Source organism: Numida meleagris, chromosome 4 (assembly GCF_002078875.1).
Source record: "Numida meleagris isolate 19003 breed g44 Domestic line chromosome 4, NumMel1.0, whole genome shotgun sequence".
In the NCBI taxonomy this organism is placed as follows: domain Eukaryota; kingdom Metazoa; phylum Chordata; class Aves; order Galliformes; family Numididae; genus Numida; species Numida meleagris.
Genome location: NC_034412.1, coordinates 19714250 through 19737227, shown reverse-complemented (window position 1 = coordinate 19737227; position 22978 = coordinate 19714250). Strand labels below are relative to the sequence as shown.

At 47.3% G+C, this 22978-nt stretch overlaps 1 long non-coding RNA gene across 22 annotated transcripts in view; it reads right to left on the bottom strand.

The window, feature by feature from the left end:
• Positions 9136-22978, bottom strand: part of LOC110397786 — a 115618-nt gene continuing 101775 nt past the window's right edge. For 20 of the 22 annotated variants that reach the window (XR_002437967.1, XR_002437972.1, XR_002437968.1 and 17 more), the window contains 2 exons: positions 22053-22176; positions 9136-11126 (listed from right to left, as the gene is read on the bottom strand). This is a non-coding gene — a long non-coding RNA (uncharacterized LOC110397786). Of the gene's footprint in view, positions 11127-11673; positions 14037-18392; positions 18973-22052; positions 22177-22978 lie in introns of those variants that run through there. The other 2 variants (XR_002437981.1, XR_002437980.1) reach the window with 2 other exon arrangements.

The following is a 22978-nucleotide window of genomic DNA, read 5'->3' as shown; positions in this document are numbered from 1 at the left end:
AAGGCACTTATTGAGCACCTCAGCTTTTTCCACGTCTGAGGAAGCCAATTCTCCATCCTCCTTTACCAGAGGGGGAACACTATCCTTGACCTGTGTCCTCCTGCCTATGTACCTGTAGAACCCCTTCTTGTTATTTTTCACATCCCTAGCCAAGTTCAGCTCTACCTGTGCCTTGGCTTTCCTGATCCTATCTCTACACATGCGGACAACAGCCCTATATTCCTCCCAGGCTACACAACCTTGCTTCCACTTCGTATACATTTCTCTCTTTATCAGTTGAGTCCAAGAGGTGGTGGGGGTGTACTGTCAGGGAGCATCCTTCAGATCATAGAATCATTAAGGTTGGAAAAGACCACTAAGATCATCCAGTCCATCTATCAGTCCATTCTGTCATGGGATGGACAGGATGCTATGGCCTCCCTGGACACTGCTTAGCATCTTTGCTTTCCAACAGGACTATGCTGCCCATTGCTGCTTGCAGAGGGTGGAGTGGTGCTTCTCAGGCTTGAGGCTGGGGTTGAAACCAACATTTCTCAATTCATTCTTTAATTTTCCCCCTCACCTGGTGTTTTAGGCAGCATCATGCAAAAGATAAGCAAGTCCCTGTCTCTCCTGGTCATGCTGGCTGATCTAAAAGCTCCTGGCGAGACAGAAATCTTGTTTCCCCATTGTCACATTGGCTTGATGCAGTAGCATCCTTCTAGGCACCGTGTCTTAGCTGTGAATTTGTAGTTTTTCTCACCCTAAACATGAAATGCAAATTTCAGAGCCATTTTCCCTGAGTATAGACAAGGATTTGTATCCTTATAATTAAGGAGGTGCAATTATGAGTGATACTGGTGATACATTTGGCATTTATAGAGTAAGTCTACATGGTTCAGGATGTATTGTCATTAGCAGCCAGGCACTTATTGGCCATTAAAATACGAGGACATCCTATGCAGCACTGGGTGCTATTGATTTGTGATCAAACCCAGCACGCAGGTAGTGGGTGGCATTTCTACAGTTCCTGCAGGGAATATATCCCAAAAACATCAGATGAGATTATTCTGCTCTTTCTATCAGTGAAAAAATATGTGAAAAAAGGACTGAGGGAAGAGGTGGAAGGAGGGGGAGAATGTTTCCTCTTGTTAAAAAATAATGTATTAGTTTACAAGTGGCTTGCCAAAATTAGGAGGCATTGAAAAAATACAGTAATGGGCAAACATTATCTCCTTGTTCCTACTATTTTCTTCTTGTAAATTCCCAAACTTGAGTCCATCAGGGCACACATCCTGTCTTGACAAGACCATCAAAGAAGTTTTTTCCAAAATGTGCTTTAGAAATGAAGAACTCCTGGCCCTTAAAGCATTATTCCCCAGCTAGTGCTTCCTAACAAAATGTTCCCTGGGCAAATGGCTCTGGGTGTCCCTGTTTGAGTGGGGGTTGCACCAGATGGACCCAGCAGTCCTTTCCCATTCTGTGATTCCGTGACTCCATCTATTCAGTTATCACTAACCCCAGCTTTTCTCCCACTGGTATTTTTCCCCAAATGACATCAAGCCACTCCCAGTCCTGGCCTTGCAGGAGCCGCCACACATGCCTTTGGATGCCTCCTCCATAGTCTTATTGCTAAATCCATGTTTAAATGCAAGGGGAAAAGAGTAAACTCAGCTATTCCCACCTGCAAACAGGGCTAGCTCTGCTAATTGGGATCTTCTCTTCCATAATTATTAATGCTAATAATTACATTAAGTTAGGGAAAATTGTGGCTTTTTTCCTCATCCTTAGGAAATTATCATTTATTGCCTCTGGATGCTCACTCATGGTCTCATCCCAGCAGCTCAGTGCAAGCAAGACATGGGCGTGCTGCTGGCGTGCTCTTCCTCCAGCATCCCTGGAGATGCTGTTTATCTTCCTGCACCCAGCGTGTCATGAATCTGAGAATGGTTTATCTCCCATTTTAAAGAGTCTCGCTGCGTTATGGCCCTTGTACGGCATCATCAAAATCTATGGCAACCATTAATGAGATTTGTTCTTTTTCAGGAGCTGGGCTGACAGACGGAGCAAGGACGGTGTCCTGAGCTTTGGCTTGGCTGCTGTATGGGGAATAATTCTTGTGGGTACCTTTCTGCTTGTGTGAGCATTTTCGGTGCATCTTCAGAAGCACCAGCCCTCTCCTCTGTTGTATTATTTTTGTTTGTAAATCCAGGCTGAAGAAGGATCTCAGCTCTAACATAAAGCTCCATCTGACCTGAACAGCATGGGGCAAATCTGGAATCAAGCCTGTGAAGAAAACTGGTTTATTACCCTTATAAATTGAATCTGGAGTTTTTGGTGCAAATAACCTACCACCTTCCCAAGTGATTCTGCTATACGGAAACGTTGCCAAAGCCGCAGGTCTCACAGATGTGATAAAGCCTGGACAATACCGGAGGTGGACAGCCAGGTTCCAGTGTGCTTCCACCCAGCCTGGAAGAGCTCCCTCAGCAACACCATGGCTTCTCTCCCTAAGGATGGAGGGAGGTTCCCAGTGTATTCCCAGATTCCTCCAGTTAAAATCTTCCCACCCAGAGACATCCCCCATGAGCATCACTCCTCTTCCACCTCACTGCAATGGGTGCAGTGAGTGCTCTGACCAAGCGCCATCTTGTCCCCAGTTCTGTCCCCATCACCTTTCCGTCTCCCGTTCCCCTCTCCCTGCTCCTTTTCACTCATCTCCTTTCCTCCCAGTCCAAATTCATGCTTTTCCAGGCGCCTTTCATCACTGCCACATTCTCCCCACTCGCCCTTGATCCGCGGCGCAGTAGCAGGATGGGGGTGGCAGATGGCCACAGGGCCGGAGCTCATCCATCACCACAGGCCGGGCTGCAGGGCTGAGCCGAGGCAGGGTAATTGCTGGCAGAGAGGAGGCATTTTTCACCACTGACGAGGAGGAGAGGTGTGAGGTTGTGCTAATGCCACGGAGAAGGATTAATTCATCACCGTTTCTATTTTTTTTTGTCCTTCTTTTTAATTCATCCTTTTTAGATTTACGTGGCAGCGCTCTTCAACACCAGGCAGCCAGGAAGTCTCCAGCTGAAACCTTTCCTCAAGCTGATGGGAAGCAGCAAGATCCACACTGCCTTCATCATCATCATCCACATCGATGGAGCCAAAAGGTCAGGAAAATTTCCATTCCCCCCTGTGGTCTCTATTTTGGGTTCTGGTGCTGCAGCAGCATTCATCTTCGTTACATCTGTGGCATGCCATCAGCTCGCAGGTGATGAGGAAAGGCAGATGCAGTTTGTGGTGAGCCAGTTGTTCTCCTGTTTGCACATCCCAAAACAAGCTTCAAGATTCCAGTGTGCACGGGGCTTCATGCTGCAGGATCCTGTCCAAAGAACCCCCGGAGGCAAAGTGTGCAGCGCACAGGCTCTGGACTGGATGCAACCCTAGGAGTGAATGCAGTGTGGGGAACAAAAAACTTCAGCAAAAAAAGAGAAAATGTTTTAACGGAGGGGAAAAAAAATCATCTTGTTCCCTCTATTTTTAGTCTTATGCATTCAGCCAGTTCTGAAGTGACTGAAAAATGAAGAATTTAAAAAGAACGTTGCAACTTTTAGCCAAGTTCAATATTCTTTTTAATATTTTGAAAAGTGAAAGTTTTAGAAAGCTGAACAGAACTTTGCCCATTGACGATTCCTGCTTAGAGAATAAACTTGTAAGAGAATAAATAGAGGCATTCTAATGGGAATTGGCAGGAGTATACCATTCTGTGCTGCAGCAAAATTTAATTCTAGGTGATTTCGGTTGTGATCTCCAAAACAAACTCTGAATGCTGCTGTCCTGCAAATGCATCTCTGTTGGGAAGCAGTTCTCAGCTGTGTCCAACAGATATTCCCAAAGGCTTTCCTTCACCGTATGCCTGTGCTCAGCTGCAAGTCATTCACACCGCACTCAGGAGGGTGGGCATCCACCTCACTTCAGCCATTCAGACCCGAGGTATTAAGCCTAAATCCACTGCTGTGGTTCCCTTGTTCTTCAGAGGGAGGTTGGCACTGCAGCCTCCTGCAGCTCTGCACGCAGGGTGCTTGCTTCCAGATGACCATGCTCCGCTGGAGGCACTGAGGTGCCTAGTGCTTACTATTCCTCCTCCTGTTGTGTTTTTCTTTGCTACCTGCCTTAACAGCATTCTATTTACGCTGTCTTGGGCCAAGGATCAAAGTGCTATTCCCCTATGCAAATGGTGATTTAGCAGTGCTTTCCTTTGACTTGCTTTGTTATAACTTTTGCTTTGCCCAGGTGCTAAGTTATTCATTATGCGCAGGCTGCAGGGACAATTGTACGCGCGTCTCTTCCTGCTTGTGCAGTATTTTGACATTTCCCTGTGTCTATTGGAATTCAGTCCTGTCTTTAAATAAATATCTTGCTTTCCCATGGGAAGAACTCCAGGAGCTCCTACCTCAGTGCTGTTTTCCAGCTGTCTGAATTTTCCACATCTGCATCCTGGGTGATGGAAATGTGGAGGAGTCAGGGTATTTTGTTTGGGGTTGGGGACTTTTTGAGGTTAAAAAGAGCAACACCAGATCAGGGTTCCAGCAGCCTGCATCCACCACTTTCTATAGTTTGTTATCTTACAGCCAAAGATATTCAGTTTTCAGGTCAAATAGAAAATTGGTTTTCTAAATGAGTGAGGGATTGTATAGGGAAGGAATCAATCCCAATGTTCAATGAAATGCTCTGCTAGGTAACAATTCGGGGAGGACTATTTCAGAAAATGGACCAAAAAAATTAAAAGAAAGGTAATAATCAGTCTGAGGAAGGCCGTGTTCTTCTTAGTGCCTATAGTTGTCTGTGACTTTCTGATTATTTCTTTGGCTTTTGGTGCCTATGTCTTGTGGGAGGTGGTGGTGCTTTCTTTCAGGCTTTGGCATTTCTTAGGAGCTTGGAGGGAAGTTTCAAGCCCATTTTGAGCACAGAAGGAAGGTAAATGCCACTTTTAAAAACCTCTGATCTGCTCACGATAGCTACCCAGCTGCCAGGTGGGGAACACGGGTCCTATCTTCCCATGTTTCCAGGACTCTGGAGAACCAGAGTATCAGCAGCAAAAGTCAATTAGCATCCAGCCAGTTTCTAAATAATGAAATCGTTTTGACGCTGAAAGCCAAAACACCATTGCATGTCTCATAAGCTGGAATAAACCAGTCAAGCAGCAGAAGTAAGACATGGTAGCAGGTGGGGCCATCTGCTATGGGTGATGGTGCCATTACAGGGGAAAGACCAAGGACAGGGTCAAATTATACTGTTCAATTATGCTGTTAAGCAATGCCCCAAAAAGACAGATACCAAGGATTACCCAGCTCAGGTAAATTGGCAGCAGCTGTTGCCCACTCAGCACACTGGGATGTTTTCTGTCTCTCATTTTAAGTTTGCTTTCCTTGTCCACAACCCCAGAGCTCATCCTGCCCTAAGACCTGGCCATTCCCACCTCCTGGTGGCTCCTCACACCTCCTTGTCGCCTCATCAGCCAGGCAAGGATCCCCAGCAGTGCCGGTGGGATGTTCTGCAGGGAGATATTTTGCACTGGGGCTTTCACTCTGCTTTAATCACGTGTACCCCACTGAGGAGCTGCCAGTCGTACCCAATTCATAAGAGAAATGAGGTTGTAAGTGGCTTTTCAGTAGCCAAGAAGACTGATCATGGTGAGGAGCCCTGATGGTGCCATGTATCGCAGAATCATGGAATCGTTTAGATTGGAAGGGATCCTTAAAGGTCATCTGGTCCAACTGCCCTGCCAAGAGCAAGGACACCTAAAGCTCCATCAGGTGCTCAGAGCCCCATCCAGCCTGACCTCAAATGTCTCCAAGGATGGAGCATCTACCACCTCTCGGGGCAGCCTATGCCAGTGCCTCACTACCCTTACTGTATAAGGCTTTTTTCCAATCTAAATCTCCCCCTTTTTAGTCTGACACTATTTCCCTTTGTCCTATCAATATAATTTGGATAGTCTACTAAATACTCCATGTCCAGCTCCAGTGTGGGCAGGCAGTCTCAGGTGCCCTCTGTGAAGGTCCTGTGCTCTCCCTGGAGCTGCAGGAGCTGGGTGAGCTGTAAGCTGGGTGGACTTCCTGCCTGGCCTGGCCCTTTGCAGCACCCATGGGGATCATGAGCCAGGGCAGACAGGGCAGACACCAGAACTCAAACAATTTGCTGCAAATTGTGCTTATTGGCAAACCACCATGTTAGGAATTAATCTTGTTACTCCCCAAATGTCAACACTCCTTACATTCAAGAGGAAAAAACCATCCTTGCCCTGATTGTAATGCCTAGCCCATGTTGTTGTTTTAGCCCTGCTTGCTTCCAAACCTCTTAGTGAGGCAGGATCTGATGGTTTTCGGGAGCCCATGTGGTTCTCGGCAGCCAGCCATGCTGACTGATACGTGGAGCAGAGGGAGATGCTCACAGGCACACGCCCAAAGCAAACCCTGGGGTGGCTGAGCCCATGCCATTCCCACACCCCGAGCAGCCCACACACAGCTCTCAGCTCTCTGCTGTGCTCTTGATCATATTTGGAGCTTGCAGTTGCTTGCCCAAGCTGTGCAGCAAGGCCATAGGACAGCGCATTCAAATACAAGCCTTTCCCCAAGGAAGGTGCCTTTCCCACCATTCCCATACTGGGAAGGACAACAGCTCACAAGACTAGCAGAGGGAAAGGCTCTGCAGTGTGTGATGCAGGGCTGTTGCTTTGTGCTACCATGCACATCACTCAGCACAAGGCCATAGGGCAGGCAAGGCTTCATGCTCATGCTAACCTGAAGATCTATAGCCCAAGACCCAGCTCTATAGCCTCAGCAGTGGATGGAACCTCATAAACAGGGTCGCTAATTCAGGGTGATCTTGAGCAATTGAGAATAACAGGTTCCTTCTTTTTTTTTTTTCCTCTTTCAAACTGGTAACTTATAAGCAACAGGTTCATGTTTCTCCTCACATATGCCTCACATATTTGCCTTTGTTGTTTTGGCTAAAGCTATCCTCTCAGGATTCCCCGAGCACACCGAGCAGCATATGGCCTTCTACTTGCTTCATTTCCAACCCTCATTTTTTCCCACAGTAAACCAGACTTTTTCAGGCAATACTAATCCCTAGTGCCTGTCACTGGTAGAGAAAAGCATTAATAACTGCAGTTATCCTGGAAATATCTGTCACCCACATTTGTTTTTTGTATCCCTTTGGGTAATCATGCTCCAGATCTAATTACTGCAGAAATTTCTTTTGCTCCAACGAGCAGCATTTTGGGTTACCTCCCCGGCTGGTTGTAAGTCAGCTCTGCCGGCTGCAGGAGAGCCATATTGATGCACATCAGCTGAGGACCTGCTGCTTCGTGTCTTTATTCCGTGTGTGGCTTGGGGTTGCTTAGTGATGATTTGCAAAGACACGGGACCAGGCTTGCACTAAGGCAGGGCTGGACCTGGAGCCCAGCAAAGTCAGGGAGAGATGTTCACTGGGATGAGTCACTACGAGAGCCAAGTTAACGAGTTGGGATGCTTCCATCCCCTCCTCCTGCCTGCTTCCTTTCAGGGAGCCAGAGCAGTTCTTGAGGCTCTCATGCCATGGGAAGGAAGGTGCCATGGGGAGGTCCATTGCACCTGTCAGCCACGCTTGGGAGTCCCATTGGGAAGCCCCCATCTTATCAGGGTGAGTTTTCTCCCTCTTTTTGTCTGACTCATATCTGCAAGGCAAAATGTCAGGGATGCGGTTTGTGAATGCGCAGCACGACAGGCTGCGGGTACCTGGGGGATGCAAACAGCAGCTGACAGACGCTTCTCCCGCATTTCCTCACATCTTTTCTGGATCACTGCTGACACACGCATGAGAAGGCATCTCCTCCATCCATCAGTAAAGGCGGGACCAAAGTGAGGGCCCAGTGGGAGCATCCTGGCTGCTCGCTGAAGGCTTTGTGCTGCCAGCAAGAGCAAGAAGCATGCCAGCGTCACTGTTTCTCTATCATAACCATAGGTCATGCTTTCTGATCAACACAAATAGTGAATAAAAATGCCCGATCACCATGGGGTGGCCTGAATGCAGAGCATCATGTGAGCCCAGCAGCGCAGCCAGAACTCTGGCCCCAGGGACTGGGGTGGCAAGCCTGAAACAAGCACTTACAGCAGCCATAAATCAATGGATTTGGGATGTTTCCTGGCTTAGCGTTGGCAGCTGAGGCCATTGGGGAGGATTGATGTTCAGGACGAGTCTCACCAAAGCACTTCTACTTACAAAGAGGTAAAAAAAACCTTGATATATTACCCACAAGAGGGAAGAGGGAACTATTGAGTGTTGCATGTTTGATCCCCAGCGGTGCTCAGGTCATGAATGGAGATGAAGGGGCTGTACAAAAAGTAGGGAAGGGGGAAACCGAAGGAAGGCAAGATGTCCTGTCTTCTTCCCTTAATTAATCTTGGAAGGTGATGACAGCATAGGATGAGAAATGGGAAGTAAATGCTCTGCTAACAGCCCTTCATGAAGATCTCTGTGTTTGACAAATGAGCTCAAAACTACAGGACCAGGAAGCAGAGCTCTGCTGGTGCATCAGAGCAAGCGTGGCAGTCAGAGGGAAGGGGTGGGGGGGCTGGGGGTGAGAAAAGCTCTCAACCTCTCCCAAAATGGCCCCAGCCACTCTCCAGCCCCACCGCTCGCATTCCTCGGGCTGCAGAGCGAGACCTGCCACCTGCCCAAGACTTGCTTAAACATTTGCCTTTGCTCGGTGGCCTTACAGCTTTCCCATCTGTGCCCACGCATCATGCAGGCTGGGAAATGCTTTTTTTAATGAGTGGCTAAAAGCAGGACCGGCTAATCCAGCAGCAGTGTTGGCGCTCCATAGCTAGTGTTAGTGGGGGAGGATGCAGAAGCTCAGTGTTGCTCCTGCCGTGGGCATTCGTTATTGCTTTGGACACACTGCTGGATTGCGTTGTGCTTTAGGAGCCTGCGGCAGAGAGGGGTTGTGAGAATAAGTGCAAGGAAGGCTATGGGTGCATGAAGGGTCGACACTGGGAATGCCAGTATTTTGCAGGATACACTAAGGAAGAAATAAAAGTCAGTAAAGGGACAGGATAGCAGAAAGTAGAATAGATTAATGCAAAAGAACAATTTCTATAAGCAAAAAAGCCCACACCTTGACATAGGAAGATTACTTTTTAATATCATCCTCATTGCTCTTCCAGAATTCTTGATTTCTCCAGATTCGATCTGGGCTGTGTGGGAGGTGGCCTCTGCCATCACAGGAGTTCCTCCCCCAGACAACCCACGCCATAAATGTTATTGCCCTATAAAGAGCGCTCCGCAGCTTGCCAGGGATCCCCAAAGCTGGCATTAGGAAATCGGCAGCAGGCACCATCCCCTTCCCCCAGCCTGCTCCACCATTCACTTCCAATTATGCTAAATCAGGACTCAGAATTTTGGGTGAGAGCCAAACTGCCAATCCCATAATCAGTTATGAACAACGTGGGCAACATCTATCTAATCTGTAAATGACCAGCTAGTCTGAGAGGCTCCTGTAACGATGCTGGAACTGCCACTGCCTGGGTAATTATTCACATCTGGAAAGGGGGAAAAAATCCCCTCTGGGAAGCTCTGGTTTATAGGGCATCAAAACCTAGTGCAGCACGTTTCCTCAAGGGTAAGAAAAATTGCAGGAAAATGAGGGAAAAAAAAGGGAGATTTCAAGATCGGAGTTGGGGTTTTGGTTATTTTTAGGGACAAGCCTTATGACCCGGGGGGCCTGTTGGCCTCGTCAGTTGTGAGATGATGGCAGCAGCGCAGGTGCAGCAGCAGAGGGATGATGTTCCTTCTCCAACCCATGTGGGATCAGCGTCTGGGGAAAACCAGAGCAACCCCACTGCTTTGCTGGGTCTGAGCATCCCTTGCGCAGGCCCAAAGGCTCAGTGGGGAGGGGGTGAGCTGTGGGGGAACAGCTCGCTTTTTCCAGCTATCGGGGTGCGCTCTGGCACTGCACTCTCCCTGCATGGGCATGCAAGAGGAACTTCCAGGCTTCATCTCTCACCTTTCAGCACAGAGCTGAGCCTCCGTCTGCTCTGACGCCTTTCCCATCTCCTGTAGCCATCAGCAGCGCAGGTAAGAATACCAGCAATAAAAAATTAAAAGCTACAATAAACATTATTGATGCCATTCCTAATGAGACAGAGAAAGAGAAAGAGGGGATGCTGCGGTGATAAATATCATCTGTCAGCAATAAATTACAGCCATCATTAGGTTTCTACAGCAGGGCCTGACAAATTATTTTGTGGAAGTGCATGCTTTGCTGCGTCTCGCACAGTCTCAGCCATTCGGAGGTTGCACCTTAAAAAAAGATCAATCAGATTGATTCTGTATCGAGCTGAGACATGTGGCGGCGTGTGGGTGGAGTGCTCAGTGCTGGTACTGCTCCCGCTGGGCCTCATCCAGCTGCTGCTGGCTGGGATGCAGAGCATCACTGGGATGTTCTGTCTGGAGCTGCAGGCTGCCTTGACCCTGTGTTCTGCAGGACATGAGAATTAATGACCTTTTTAAAAAAGAAAAAACCTGAAGGATTGCTTCTTTGGATATACAAAGATGATGCGCTGGGAGCTCTGCCCTCTTTTCATTGCTGTCCTGTCTCACAGTGCACAAAGCTGCTGGGACTCCTTGTCCTGTGCCTGGGCCATGAACGACCCCGGGACTGCCTCCACCACACACCTCATAGACCTCAATTTGCAGAAGAATGGAGAAAAGGGGGAAAAAGCCTGCTGCGGCGCGGTCTTTACAAAAGCCATTCATCCCGGTGCTTTTACTAACAGGCATCAAATGAGATTCCTGCAGTAGATGATTTGTTTTGTCCTTCTCCTGCCAGCTCAGATTAATCTCTGCTCCTGAAGTGGCGGTGTCATTTCTCGGAGACATACGGCAGCAGGAATCGTGGAGCCCCATAAATTCACCTCAATTCAGGATCCATCCTTCTTCCTTCCTGCTCTCCATCCCTGCACTTTTCAGGGCAAGGGCAGCCCCATGGGTACCTTGTAAATAGCCCAGACTCGGCGGGAGCAGCTGGAGCGCTTGTGGGATGCTCATGGTCAAGAGCAGTGCCTTCTGCTGCTTTCCTGCCCTTGGGACCAGCAGAGGAACAGGGTCATAGCCTAAGGACAAGCAGAGAGGCCAGCCAGTGAAACAGATGTTTAAGCAATGTAAGTACGTACCTAGGTGTATTACACACAGACATGTACATACACACGAATAGAGGTGGGTATGTTATTCCTGGGTAATGAAATGAAAGCTTGGAGGCGGCAGCAGCACTGCTGCTAATTATTTATGGAGCCCACATCGTGACAAGCAGGAGAGCAAGCTCAGCCTGCTCTCTGAGGAGTGTACGAGCTCCATCAGACACTGACAAACCAATGTGGGAGCCCAGGGGGCTGGCAGGAGCCTGGCAAGACTGTAGGGAGGTGATGAGGCTTTGGTGCTCCCCAAAATTTGGCTGTTTCTTAAGAAGTCACTCACGCAGTGCAGCATCGACCGCTGTGTTGCACCACCGTTCCTGCAGCAGCAGAAGATGGAGGTGACACCGTGACAGTGACAAGGACTCAGCAGAGGACACATCCCTCTCCCAGCGATGTGCTCCCATCAAGAGCCATCATCGACCCCTGCCCACCCCCTTGCCCAAACCACACAGCCACCACCTGGAAGCAGAGTGAAAGGCCAGCTGTTTATTTTGTATTAATTTTTAAAGATGACTTGTTTCAGCTGAGTGCCTGTCTGTCTATGTCTATTTTCCACTGCTGAGAAGATTCATTACTTTGATGGATTCATGTAATTTTTCCAAGTGCTTCAGGTGACAAACAAGGCAGCACACTTCTTGCAGGGCTCTGAGCCATGCCAGTGCTGGGGGCACTTGGTGGGGATTTCCATTATTCGTGAGTTATTCGTGCCCATCTCCCACAGCCAGGGCAGAGCACCTCTCTGGGTACCAGTGCTTGGAAAGGAATAGGGGGTATATGGTCATGTCCATAGGGTGGGCAGACTTCTAGGGCTCCAAAACCCATCTCCCTGAGGTGGAGATGAAAGCTCCAGTTGATGCATCCAAACATCAGGCTTTCTTGCTCCTATTCTGCTGTCTGAAACTAAACGCCCACACAGGAACTGCATGGAATCCCAAGGAGCTGTTGCATCATCAGCATCACTACCACAGTTTGCTGGATCTCCATTGCAGTTAGCTCCAGTGCCTAGTGAGCAACCTGAGCAGGAAGACACACCAGCAGAAATGAAGCAGAGAGAAAAGGATTTAAAGGAAGGGAGAGAAAGGGAGAGGTCAGGAAGGATGAGAGCACCACAGAGAAGTGGCCAAGCAAAGATACTGCCTACATGGGGATGCTGGATGCTGCCGTGTTTTTCCAGTGGCACTCTCAAGAGGGAAAGATTTCGTCCCAAGTGCTGCTCCTTGAGCAGGCAATCATCTCTGCCATAACTGTGTGGACTCTGGAGGAATAAATTAAGCCAGGCAGGCTCAATCACAGTTGTGGCAGAGGCAAAGGATTTATGGCTGTGAGGCTTAGGGATGCAGCGTGATTCCACAAATCCTCCTGCCCAATGCTACAGATCACACTGGGTCCAGGTGGCAAAGGGCACCCAGGTCCCATGGCACCCATACCAGGCAACAGGAGTGCCTGTGTCCAAAAAATAACATTTCTATGCCATCTGCTAGGATTAAGCAGCCCTAGGCATCTGCATCCAGACCATGGCATCCAAGGAGAAACATCACAGACACCAAAGGTTCTTGGGTCCTCAGTGTCAGAAGGAAATATTTGGCTGCTTTCTACAAACAGGCAAGGGCAAAGATGGGAAGTAGAGGTATTTGTTTGTTCCTCATCCTTCATGTAATGAAAAGCAATAGCAGAGGAGAGCGGGAAGGAGAGGCACTAACAGCCTGGATTTATCCAGCTGTTGGAAAAAAATCTCTACTGCTGACCTCTCAGTGAAAGTGTAGATAACTGTTTTAGTTTTCAGAGAGGATAGCCTCAATTCTTGCAAAAATCCCATTTCTAGTCTTCAGGGGAATGAGCAGGGCCTTGATCTATAGCTCCGGTTTTCAAAGAGCAAATGAAATGCTTTCTCTTTTCATCCATATCCCGCAAGGGCCAACCATCATGAAAAATGGGAGTGCCTCCCCCACAGGACATTACCAGTGCAATTTCCTGGCTGAAAACCTGGGTTCTGTTCAATGCTGCTATTGTGGATAAGAGTGTCCCAAGCCTGCACTTGCCTTTGAGAGCCTCCTGCATTCAGCAGGCAATGCATAGTGGGGAGAAGTAAAGGGAGGGGAGGTCAAGGGGAGATGGGGATTTAGGAGCTGGAGAAAGGAGGAAGAGGAAGAGGAGAGGGAGAAGAGGAGAAGAAGGAGAAGGAGAAGGAGAAGGAGAAGGAGAAGGAGAAGGAGAAGGAGAAGGAGAAGGAGAAGGAGAAGGAGAAGGAGAAGGAGAAAGACAGAACAAAGACAAAGACAATGATGAAGACAAAGACAAGGAGCAGATATCTCCTCTGGAAGCAAGAAGCAGACACTGGAATTGAGCCACTGAGGTTTAACCTGGGTTTTGCAACCCACAAAAACATCTTCACCTCTCCCTGAAAAACTTCTGATCCATCCAGCAATAACTGAAAGAGCATGCTGGGAGATGTCTGACGAAGTGCCTTTGGGATTTTTTTGAGTCTGCAGATGAAGAGTTTCACTTTCCTTTAGGAAGATGTCAAGGCAAAAGAGCCTTGCTCCAGGTTGAACAAAACCAATAATTTTTTTAGTTTTCTTATTCGGGCACAGCTGTGTGTTGTTTCCACACCATCTTATTCCCAGGAGTCAAGAAAAGCAGCAGTCCCATTGATTTGAAGTGGGCTCGTCTGAAAACTAAACTCCAAAAATTCCCAGTTTATTGGTGCAGCCGCAAGGCATGACATGACAAGACATGAGGAAGGGCACAGGGGCTACTCAGGAAAGGGGCGATTTCCTGCCCGGGGCTGAAACCATTTGCAGATTTGAGGCCCGAGGCACTTGAAGATTTCTGGGAAAGGAACAATGGATTTGCTAAGTATTATTATTTAAGTGACAAGACTGAAAATTGAAAAGAAAATCTGTTTACCAAAAATAACAATAGTAGATATTTGTCATCACTGTCAGACCCATGCAATTTCATAGGTTTCATAAGCTCTCATTAATTTTCTTGTTTGGGAGGATTTGCGGTTTTAATGAAACCTATTTACACTGGCAACTGCTGGAAAATCATTCATTAGTGGACAAGAACTATTGATTATTTTCATCCAACTACTCAGCCATGTACTAGCCAATTACTGGAACCAAGAAATAAAGAAATATCAACCTTGTGTTCCTGCTCCTATTTCCAGCAGAACTTTGTTCCTCTGGATAACATGGCATGTCAGCCTTGGGACAACACAATGTTGGAGAAACCTCTTCTAACATTTATGTCCCATTGCCATTGCCTGAAGACCCCTGGAGAGCAGACTGGCCTCGAAGAGAGGGCTGCTAGCGAGTGCCCACATGTATTTCCTGAAGTATTTACGGGACACCTGGAGAGAAGGAGTGATACAATAATGCAAGCTTTCAAGAAGCACCTGGAAATGTAGGATCTCAAACCTTTTTATTTTATTATGCAACATTTGGTGTGATGTGCAGATGTCCTAAGCTCTGGCTGTGGGTCTGTCCCCACATTTTGGCAAGTGGCTTTGCTCCCGCTCAACCTGCTCGACAAAGAAACTTATTAACTGTTGGACTCTGGAAGGAGCCGTGCCTTTAAACCTTGGCCGATCGCATGCACTTTAATGGGCTCGGGGAGAAAAAATCTATCTCGCCTCTTTTTGACAGACTTGTAATTAAAGAAGATTTTTCATAGAGAACATCTGTTTCTCTTGACAGATATATTCTTGTTGGGAGAAAAAGAAGTGCCTAAAAAAATAGTTTGTCAGTCTGAGCTTTTTATAGGTTCTCATCCAAGAATATTTATCTTCAGGCTTTTTTGACAAAAAGTTGATATTTCCTGTGAGAAGACCTATTCTGATCAAGGCTGATCATCAGCAAGCGCTGCTAGGGAGCCCCAGGTATCTGCCTCTGCCTCCTCCGCAGCCCCCAGCACAGGGAAATGCAGCTTTCACCCTTCCAACAACACTCGTCATTAATGCAGCATGAAAACACTGGGGATGAAGATTAATGGCAGGCTGAAGGGGTCATTCTCTCAGCTACATATGCATCTAAGCGCATATATGTGCGTATATGCATGTATAAAGGATTTTTTTTTACTATTTCTGTCTGAGCTGAGAGCACTGATAGTTCCTCCCGAGTGATTTCCCAGTAGTCCTCGTTAATTCCTTAAGATTTTCCCCACCTCTTTTCAAAGCCTAAAGATCAAAGACACAGAAAGGAGCTGCCTCAGCACTTTCCCTTCCCTTTCTTTTCTGGATTTTCAGCAAAGCCCAACCAAGCCAATTAACTCATTTCTTCCATTTTTTCCCCCTTCGTCAAAAGGAAAGCATCCATGTGGCTCAACCAAGGCTTCCAGACACCAGTCCCTTGGGAATTCCTTTCTCCACGTGGCCACGGGAGCTGCTCTGTTCCTTGATGGCTGTTGGGTTCCTTGGCTAAGTCCTGTCCCCAGCCCTCCTGGCACTGGAACTGGGACGTCTCCTTGCCCAGAGGCAGCATGTCATCCATCCTTGTCCTTCTACAACACAGGATTTTCCAGGGTTCCTCTCCCTCCTTCTTTCCACCAGCTCTCACAGCCCCTATTGCGTCGGCTAAGCAGAACCCCTTCAGCTGCTGTGATTGCACATTTAGCCATGAGGATTCACATCAGATCCCATCGTCACTGAAATATAAGGGCTGACCTAGTGAGGTTTTTTCATTTTTTTGGCATGGGTGATTTGAGGTGGTTGATTTCCCTGCCATCAGCAACATGTGTGTGCTCTTGCAGTGCTCAAACACCCACCCAGGTAGCAAGGACAAGCTGAAAATGAGCAAGTCCTTTACTTTTCATCCCATTTCTGGTGGTGGGCAGTGGCACTGGCATCCAATTCGAAGACACCACAGAGCTGTGACAGGTTGGTGCCCTGTGCACCTTAGCCTGGAGCATCCCTGATGCTCTGATCCAGGTGCCCCCGTGGATCTGCTGAACTTCAATAATTCAATAATTTCATTGAATTAGGTGATTAATTAAGTTTAACAATAATAAACTCTGGAGCAGAGTGAGACCCCAGCCTCTCCTGGCACACCCTCCTGGGTTCTGGGCCAGGTGATGCATGGGGGGAATCCTACTGCAAGTGAACATACCTCACTTTTTAAGATGCACCTACTCATGTTCTTCTCCTCATTCCTGCTGTTTTCCTCAATTTTCCCTTGCAACATTACAAGAATAAAATTGAGGACCTTTGCTTGGTTGTAAAGCACAGCCCTGCCTGCAGGCTATGCACAGCAGCGTCATTCCTGCGTAGGCATTTCAATCAACCGTGGGTGCAAGAAGTGCTTGGGAAAATCTCAGCCTCTCCACGCGCGGCACAATAATTAATTGCAGGATCGCAAGCAATGATTTTCCTTTGCCCCTCGGGACGTGCATCTCGCGGTGTCTGAGCGGCTTGCTTCACTATATCACCCCAAGCATTAATGCAAACTGCAGACAGTAATTATACCAGACATTAAAGTTCTGTAATTGTATGTACTGTGCACGTATTTATAATGCAGCAGTGATCTCAGAGCCGTTGCAGAGCTTCTTGCTCCGCGGCACCACACGGCTGGGAAAAGGCAAAGGCAAGCCACATAAAATTTAAAATAAAATCCAAATAGATAAAGGTCAGGGTAGTAAATATAAAGATAAGCATCCCTATAAATATTTATCATTAGTGACATTTTCATTATAGGAGGGCTGAGACTTGCTGGCAGTGTAGCAAATGTGGGCATGGCGGGCCCCAAGTCTCGGCTCATGACCACAAAAAAGCTCTGAAAGCGAGTTGGAATATGTTGGAAATGGGTGTAGAATGTGGGTATAGATTTTCATGCCCCCTTTGGAGCAGATTTAGAGGTGCAGGCTGTGCACTGAAGGTGCATGCCGCTCCTCAGGGTGGCTCCTGCAGTGGCCTAGGGAGTTCCCAAAGAAAAATGGGATCTGGGGTTGGGGACTGGCAATGGCTCAGCCCATGCCTCTGCTGGGCTTACCACTCCCTTCATCCAGAGGGGATCTGGTATGAAAAAAGGAATATAAAACTTAAGCAATTTTGCATTCGGTGGAACAAAGCCATGCCTAATAAAGACATGCCAAAAGGAAATAAATGGGATTGAAAAGCAAGAATGAGGACAGCTGATGTCCAATTATATGTACAATATACCAAACAAACTGGAAATGAATTTGATTTTATGTGAAGGGAAACACCTAGAGAAGATCCCCCATGGAGCATGTGACCACCCCATGGAACACCAGCAGACAAACCTAAGAAAATTCTGCTCCCACTGCAAACATCACTGCATACCCTCAACATGAATGATGGATAGCCAACAGTCCACACTGAGAAAGTGCCCCTCAGCAGAGAACACTCCCTTCTGGGATGGCTTTTGTGAGGGTTTAGTATTTTTAAACCCCTTGACTAAGTGCCAATTCATCAATGCATTAGAAACAGTACATTAGTCTGTTCCTCCCACCTGTGCCTTAATTGTAACATTTTCCTTTTAATGAGGTGGAGCAGGAAAATGGGCAGGTAATTGTGTCACCACTGATGGAAAGTTTCCATTATAATTTTAAAACTATCAGTGACATGAGGCTTGTATTATTTCTCTTCAGCAAAGGGCCTTTTACCCTGGAGGATGTAGATGAGTGGAAGAGGAAGTGCTAACCCCACAGGTGAGGTGGGTCTCCATCACACCCGGCCCCTGGGAGTGACCTCACTGGAACGATGGAGGGAGCATATCCTACATATCAAGTGGCTTTGCTTCTTGCTTTGGAATCCGAGAACCTTCCTGAGTACACCAGCAAGCACTTCAAGTGTCTCTGGAGGAAATCACAGGGATAGGTTGGAGCAGTATTGCTCTGGCAGTGGTGGTAGAAGCCATTGGCATGGTTTGAATCCCCACCCAAATGGCCTGAGCACAAGGACAGCAGCCCAGTGGCTTTCCTTCAGTGCCTCCTGCTAAAATTTCTCCTTCATTTCCACATGCTATGGTGTCCCAGACATGGACCCAGCCTTTCCAGCAGTCCACACACAAGGCGCAGGTGAGATGAGTGGGGCTGATCCCTTGAAGCCCATGCAGCACTTTGCCATAGTGCCTTCTGCTTACCCTTCCAAAGCAACTGACAACCTACTTGTGTGCCCCTTCTGCACCCCTTCTGCACCTCAGCTTTCTGCCAGGACCTCCACCAAGCTGAGTCAGAGTCCTTTACAAAAGTCCTGCAGGTTCATAAACTCCTGGGCCTCACAGGCACTCAAGTAAAGGGCTCGCTTGGCTGCAGAACATGAGTTTTTGTTCCTTGCTTGTCCTCTGTCCCATTCAGCCCTGCTCCATGTTTTTGTCCTCCTCCATGGGAGGCTTCTGTGGAAAAGTCACAGGCTAATTGGGCTTCTTGGCATTTACACTCACTCATTCAGCAGAAGCTATTAATGTTTGTTGCTGCCATTCTGCCTAGCCCAGGAGGGAGTCTTGACTCAGCACAGCCTATTCTGTACCCACAGAGACAATCACGAGTGCAACAATTTCAGAGAAATCCCCAGCATGCATAAATTGCATCCAGATCAGCTTCCCAAACTGCCATCCTACATGGAAAGAAGATTTTGCTGTGTCACCAAATTTGAGGACATCTGTGTGACAGAAATAGGTGGGTAGAATAGCTCAAACATGGGACCTGATGGGCCGTCTCCATCACTGGTGTCCAACGCTGGGAGGAATGAGGATTTGTCTGAGATGAACCACACAGTGTGCACATTGCAGCCACATCCTTGATCCCTTGGCTAAAGGCATAGAAGAAAGGGAGAGACAAGGGGACAATTGAACAGGAAAGACCTACAGGCCTGAATGTCACCAGAGTCCCCTCATGTCACCTTCTGCAGGAGCTTCCATCTGCTGCAACTGTGGCAGGGATGAACTGAGGCAGCAGAGTGCTGGCCAATCTAGGCTTGCAAAATATCACCAGTTAAAATTGGTTTTGTGCCTTCTCCTGGCTCAAAGGCCCATGGTGCATGTAAGACTGAAGGCTGGCAGGGCCCATGACCAGAGAAATCACTGGTGCCTTCACAGATGTTGCTGAGAAGTTGTCATGTTCCTGGAAATCTGTGTTGGAACTGATACAGAAAGAGTTAACTCTGCATTGAAGTGTGGTGGCATACACATTTCTTGGGTGCTCTTCAAGACCTATTTTTTTCTGATTCTACCTAATCACTTCCATGCCATCTCTATGGGTTCTGCTTCCACCTCCCACAAGGCTGGTCCTCTTTCTACACGATATCAGGTGAGCCAGGTTAATCAGGCCTGGAAATTTGATTCACGCTTGTTTGGAACTTTATTCCTCTAAAATATAAGTAAAACATTTTGGCCTAGAAACTTCAAATGTGATTTAGTACCTTGCCCGTAGCAAAGACTGTTGCCCCTGGAGAGATTGGGGCATCTTCCATTATTAACGGCAGGATCCACACACGCAGTGAAGCCCACGTGGCAGATGTGTGTGTCAGAAAGCACAGCTCAGGGCCTGACTCTGTAATTGTTATAATTATGCTGGGGCCCTGAGTAATGTTTCAAGCACTGTTGGTCTTCCCATGTTGACTGCACTGGTGTGGCGTCTGTAGTGGTGACCTCAGGGAGTCAACACAAGCGGAATCACTGCAGGCACAGAAGAAGTGTGCTGGAAACCCGCTATGGGCATATCTGAGGATATTTCGTCTTGGAAAGGGATGAGAAGTCTAAATAGCAGAAAGCCACAACAAATTGCAAGGGCAGAAACTCGTATTTAGAAAATGTATTTCAGATCCGTGCATATTCACAGGTCTGATGGGGTGATGACCAGAAGCCCTGACAAGTGGTCCTCCTTTGCTTCGTGTCGTGAGGACATACCAAAAACTTCAGTTGTCAGGGAGTCCCCTGAGAGAGGATAGTGTCCCAGATTCAGCAGGGCTCTTGGGGACGTACTGACATAACCACAAAGCCCTATAAAATTCTTCAGAAAGGCAAGCCACCACCCCTGCAAGGCCTGCATGGCCCTCCTTTGTCATGCTAGGGTGGTGCTTATCCAACATTCACACAAAGCTGACTGGTGGCAGGGACACCGTGCCCTCCCAGGGCAGTCCTAGACCACCACTCTTGCACCCAGAATGATGTTTCCTGGAGGCCCAGCCTCAGGGCCTCTGTTCTCTTGTCTTATTTTCAGCTCTACCATCTCCTTCCTCCCACTCAGGAAAATGTATTAGCAAGCTCAAACCTTACTTTGTATTAAATCAAAGTCTGAGCAGTATGCAAGGGCTCAGGAAAACATGATTTAACTGGTGCCTTGCTCATTCACATCAGATTAAGTCTATAGAGGTAATTTACTGCATATAGAAGCTGGAAGACAGAGGGCAGCTCATTAATGTCTAGGATTATTACTATTATTGTACTAAAACAGAAGATCTTTTTCATTTTATTTCTATTCCTAGCCAATGCAAATTTGTGATACAAATAAGAAAACCCGCCCCTACCAGTTCTTGTGGGTCACTATTGATTGCAGGAGGGAAAAAAATAAGGAAGAAAAACAGCGGAACAGGAATACGCAAAGAGTCTAACACCTCACAGAGGCAGCAATTTAAAGGATTTCAAAGGCTGTTTCCATAAGCCTTTTGGGACTCAAATGTAGCATATTGATTAAACTTCGGAAGCAGCTAAAAGCAGCTTCAACACGGCTAATTAATACAATGATGCCCTGATGCAACTTCTACTTGTTTTACCAAGCTTCTGCCTGTCAAATCAATTAATATTCACTACCCCGATGAAAGCAGAATCTCTGTTTATCATTTGATAAATTGATCCATCTATCGACTCACTCAACATAATTAACTGACCTGTCCAGTGGGGTTGAATGCAGTGTCCTGTAGATGATTTTGGGTTGAAATAAGAAAGAAAACTCATAAAAGATGCTTGCTTTGATTCTACAACCAAAACTATGGCTAAAATTCCCAAGATGGGGTTTTCAGTCTCTCAGACCTCCTAGAACTAAGAGATCACACCTGGATTCAGGGTCCTGTCTTGAAAATCTCCTCACCCAAAGCCACTCTGAAGAAGTCAGATATCTTCACAAGACCTTGTGGAAGGTCATCAAGACAGTCCTACATCTCTGCTGATTTTCTTTTTGGATTGAGGAGCCCAATCAGCAGCTTTCTGGCTCATCAGAGGAGCTGAACTATGGGCAAAGGAGTGATACAAGGTAGAACCATACAAACCCATACCATCTAAATGCTGTGCTTACCAGGATGACATCAGACCCAATGGGGAAATACAGGCTGGCTATGCTACAACACATTCTGGGTAGTATGACAACTCCTAGCCGAAGATTTTGGGTAATCTGTGGCTTTCAGAAGTAAGGCAGAGGAATGTTGGGGTGAGTGCACACACTCTGCATCGGATGAGACACCAGCTTTAATCTAGAGCAAGTTTTTTGCATTCCCCAATAAATAGCCATGAGCTGTTTATTGAATTTTAATTTGATGCACCACATAGAAAACACGGTAAGAAAACAGGAGAAAACAGATGAAAAATAATTTCAGCAACATCTGCTGCCTTTCTCAGATATTTCACCAAAAGCCTTTGGAGATCAAATATTTTCCCCCTAATTAGTAAGTTTTCCTTGCAAGCAGCTCCCCTGTATGCAAAAATATATGGGCAGCTCCCTTACTACCCAGCAAGCCTCCTGGGACCTGCAGCACCACCAGCATCAACAGAGAAACAAACTATTGGTTTTGTAATGTTGCTGAAAAGAAAATGTGGTTTACAATAGCCATTTGTGAGCATACGAGAAGGCAGATAAAGTATTCTGGGTGCCAAGGGATGAACTCTTTCATTTTCTTACCTGCCTAGTGGTGACCTGCCTTGGATACAGACAGAATGACTGTTCTCTTTGGATTCCTGAGGATGCTCAGAGGTTCATCAGGCCTAGCAAGGTGCACACTGAATTAGTCAGTCCGTTATAAAGCCTTTAAGAAATAAAAAGGAGAAGCTGAGAATGTCAGTGCCAAATTTATGCCATTACGCTAAGGGATGCTCCTTGGTAGAGGTGAGTGGGAAGTGGTGTCGTGTTTTACAGACTATTTGGCTGTTGGGAAAACAGAGCGAAAAACTATTTGATTTTTCTTGGCATCCTCCCATCTGATCCTGCATGCATCCTTCAGTGAGCAGGAGTGCTCCAAAATCCAACCCCTGGCTGCTGCTGAGGAAGTATTCTACCACGTGCTGTGCTTCAGGGGGAGAGCTTGGTGGCATGGCAAATCAAGCCCTCTCAGTGGCCAAATCCTACCCCAAAATATAGACACATTCAGGGACAGCAAGCTTTACATGGGAATGAACTGGTTTCTCTGTGCTTCCCTCCCTTGCTTTTCCCCTAAGGAACTCTATGGGGGAAAAAAAAAAAAAAAAAAAAGCAAGGGAACAGCAGTGGAAGCGGTGGAAGGGGAGAACCAGGCTGGGTATCAGGAAATGGTTCTTCACCAAGAGGCACTGGAACAGCCAGGGCAGTGGGCATGGCATTGAGCTTGCTGGAGTTCAAGAAGCATCTGAACAATGCTCTCAAATACATGGTCTGATTTTTGGGAGCCAGGAGTTGGACTCAATGATATTTATGGTTCCCTTCCAACTTTGGGATGTTCTCTGGTTCTACGATTCTACAAAAAAAGAGGGGAAGGAGAGGAGAGGGGAAGGAGAGGAGAGGGGAAGGAGAGGAGAGGGGAAGGAGAGGAGAGGGGAAGGAGAGGAGAGGGGAAGGAGAGGAGAGGGGAAGGA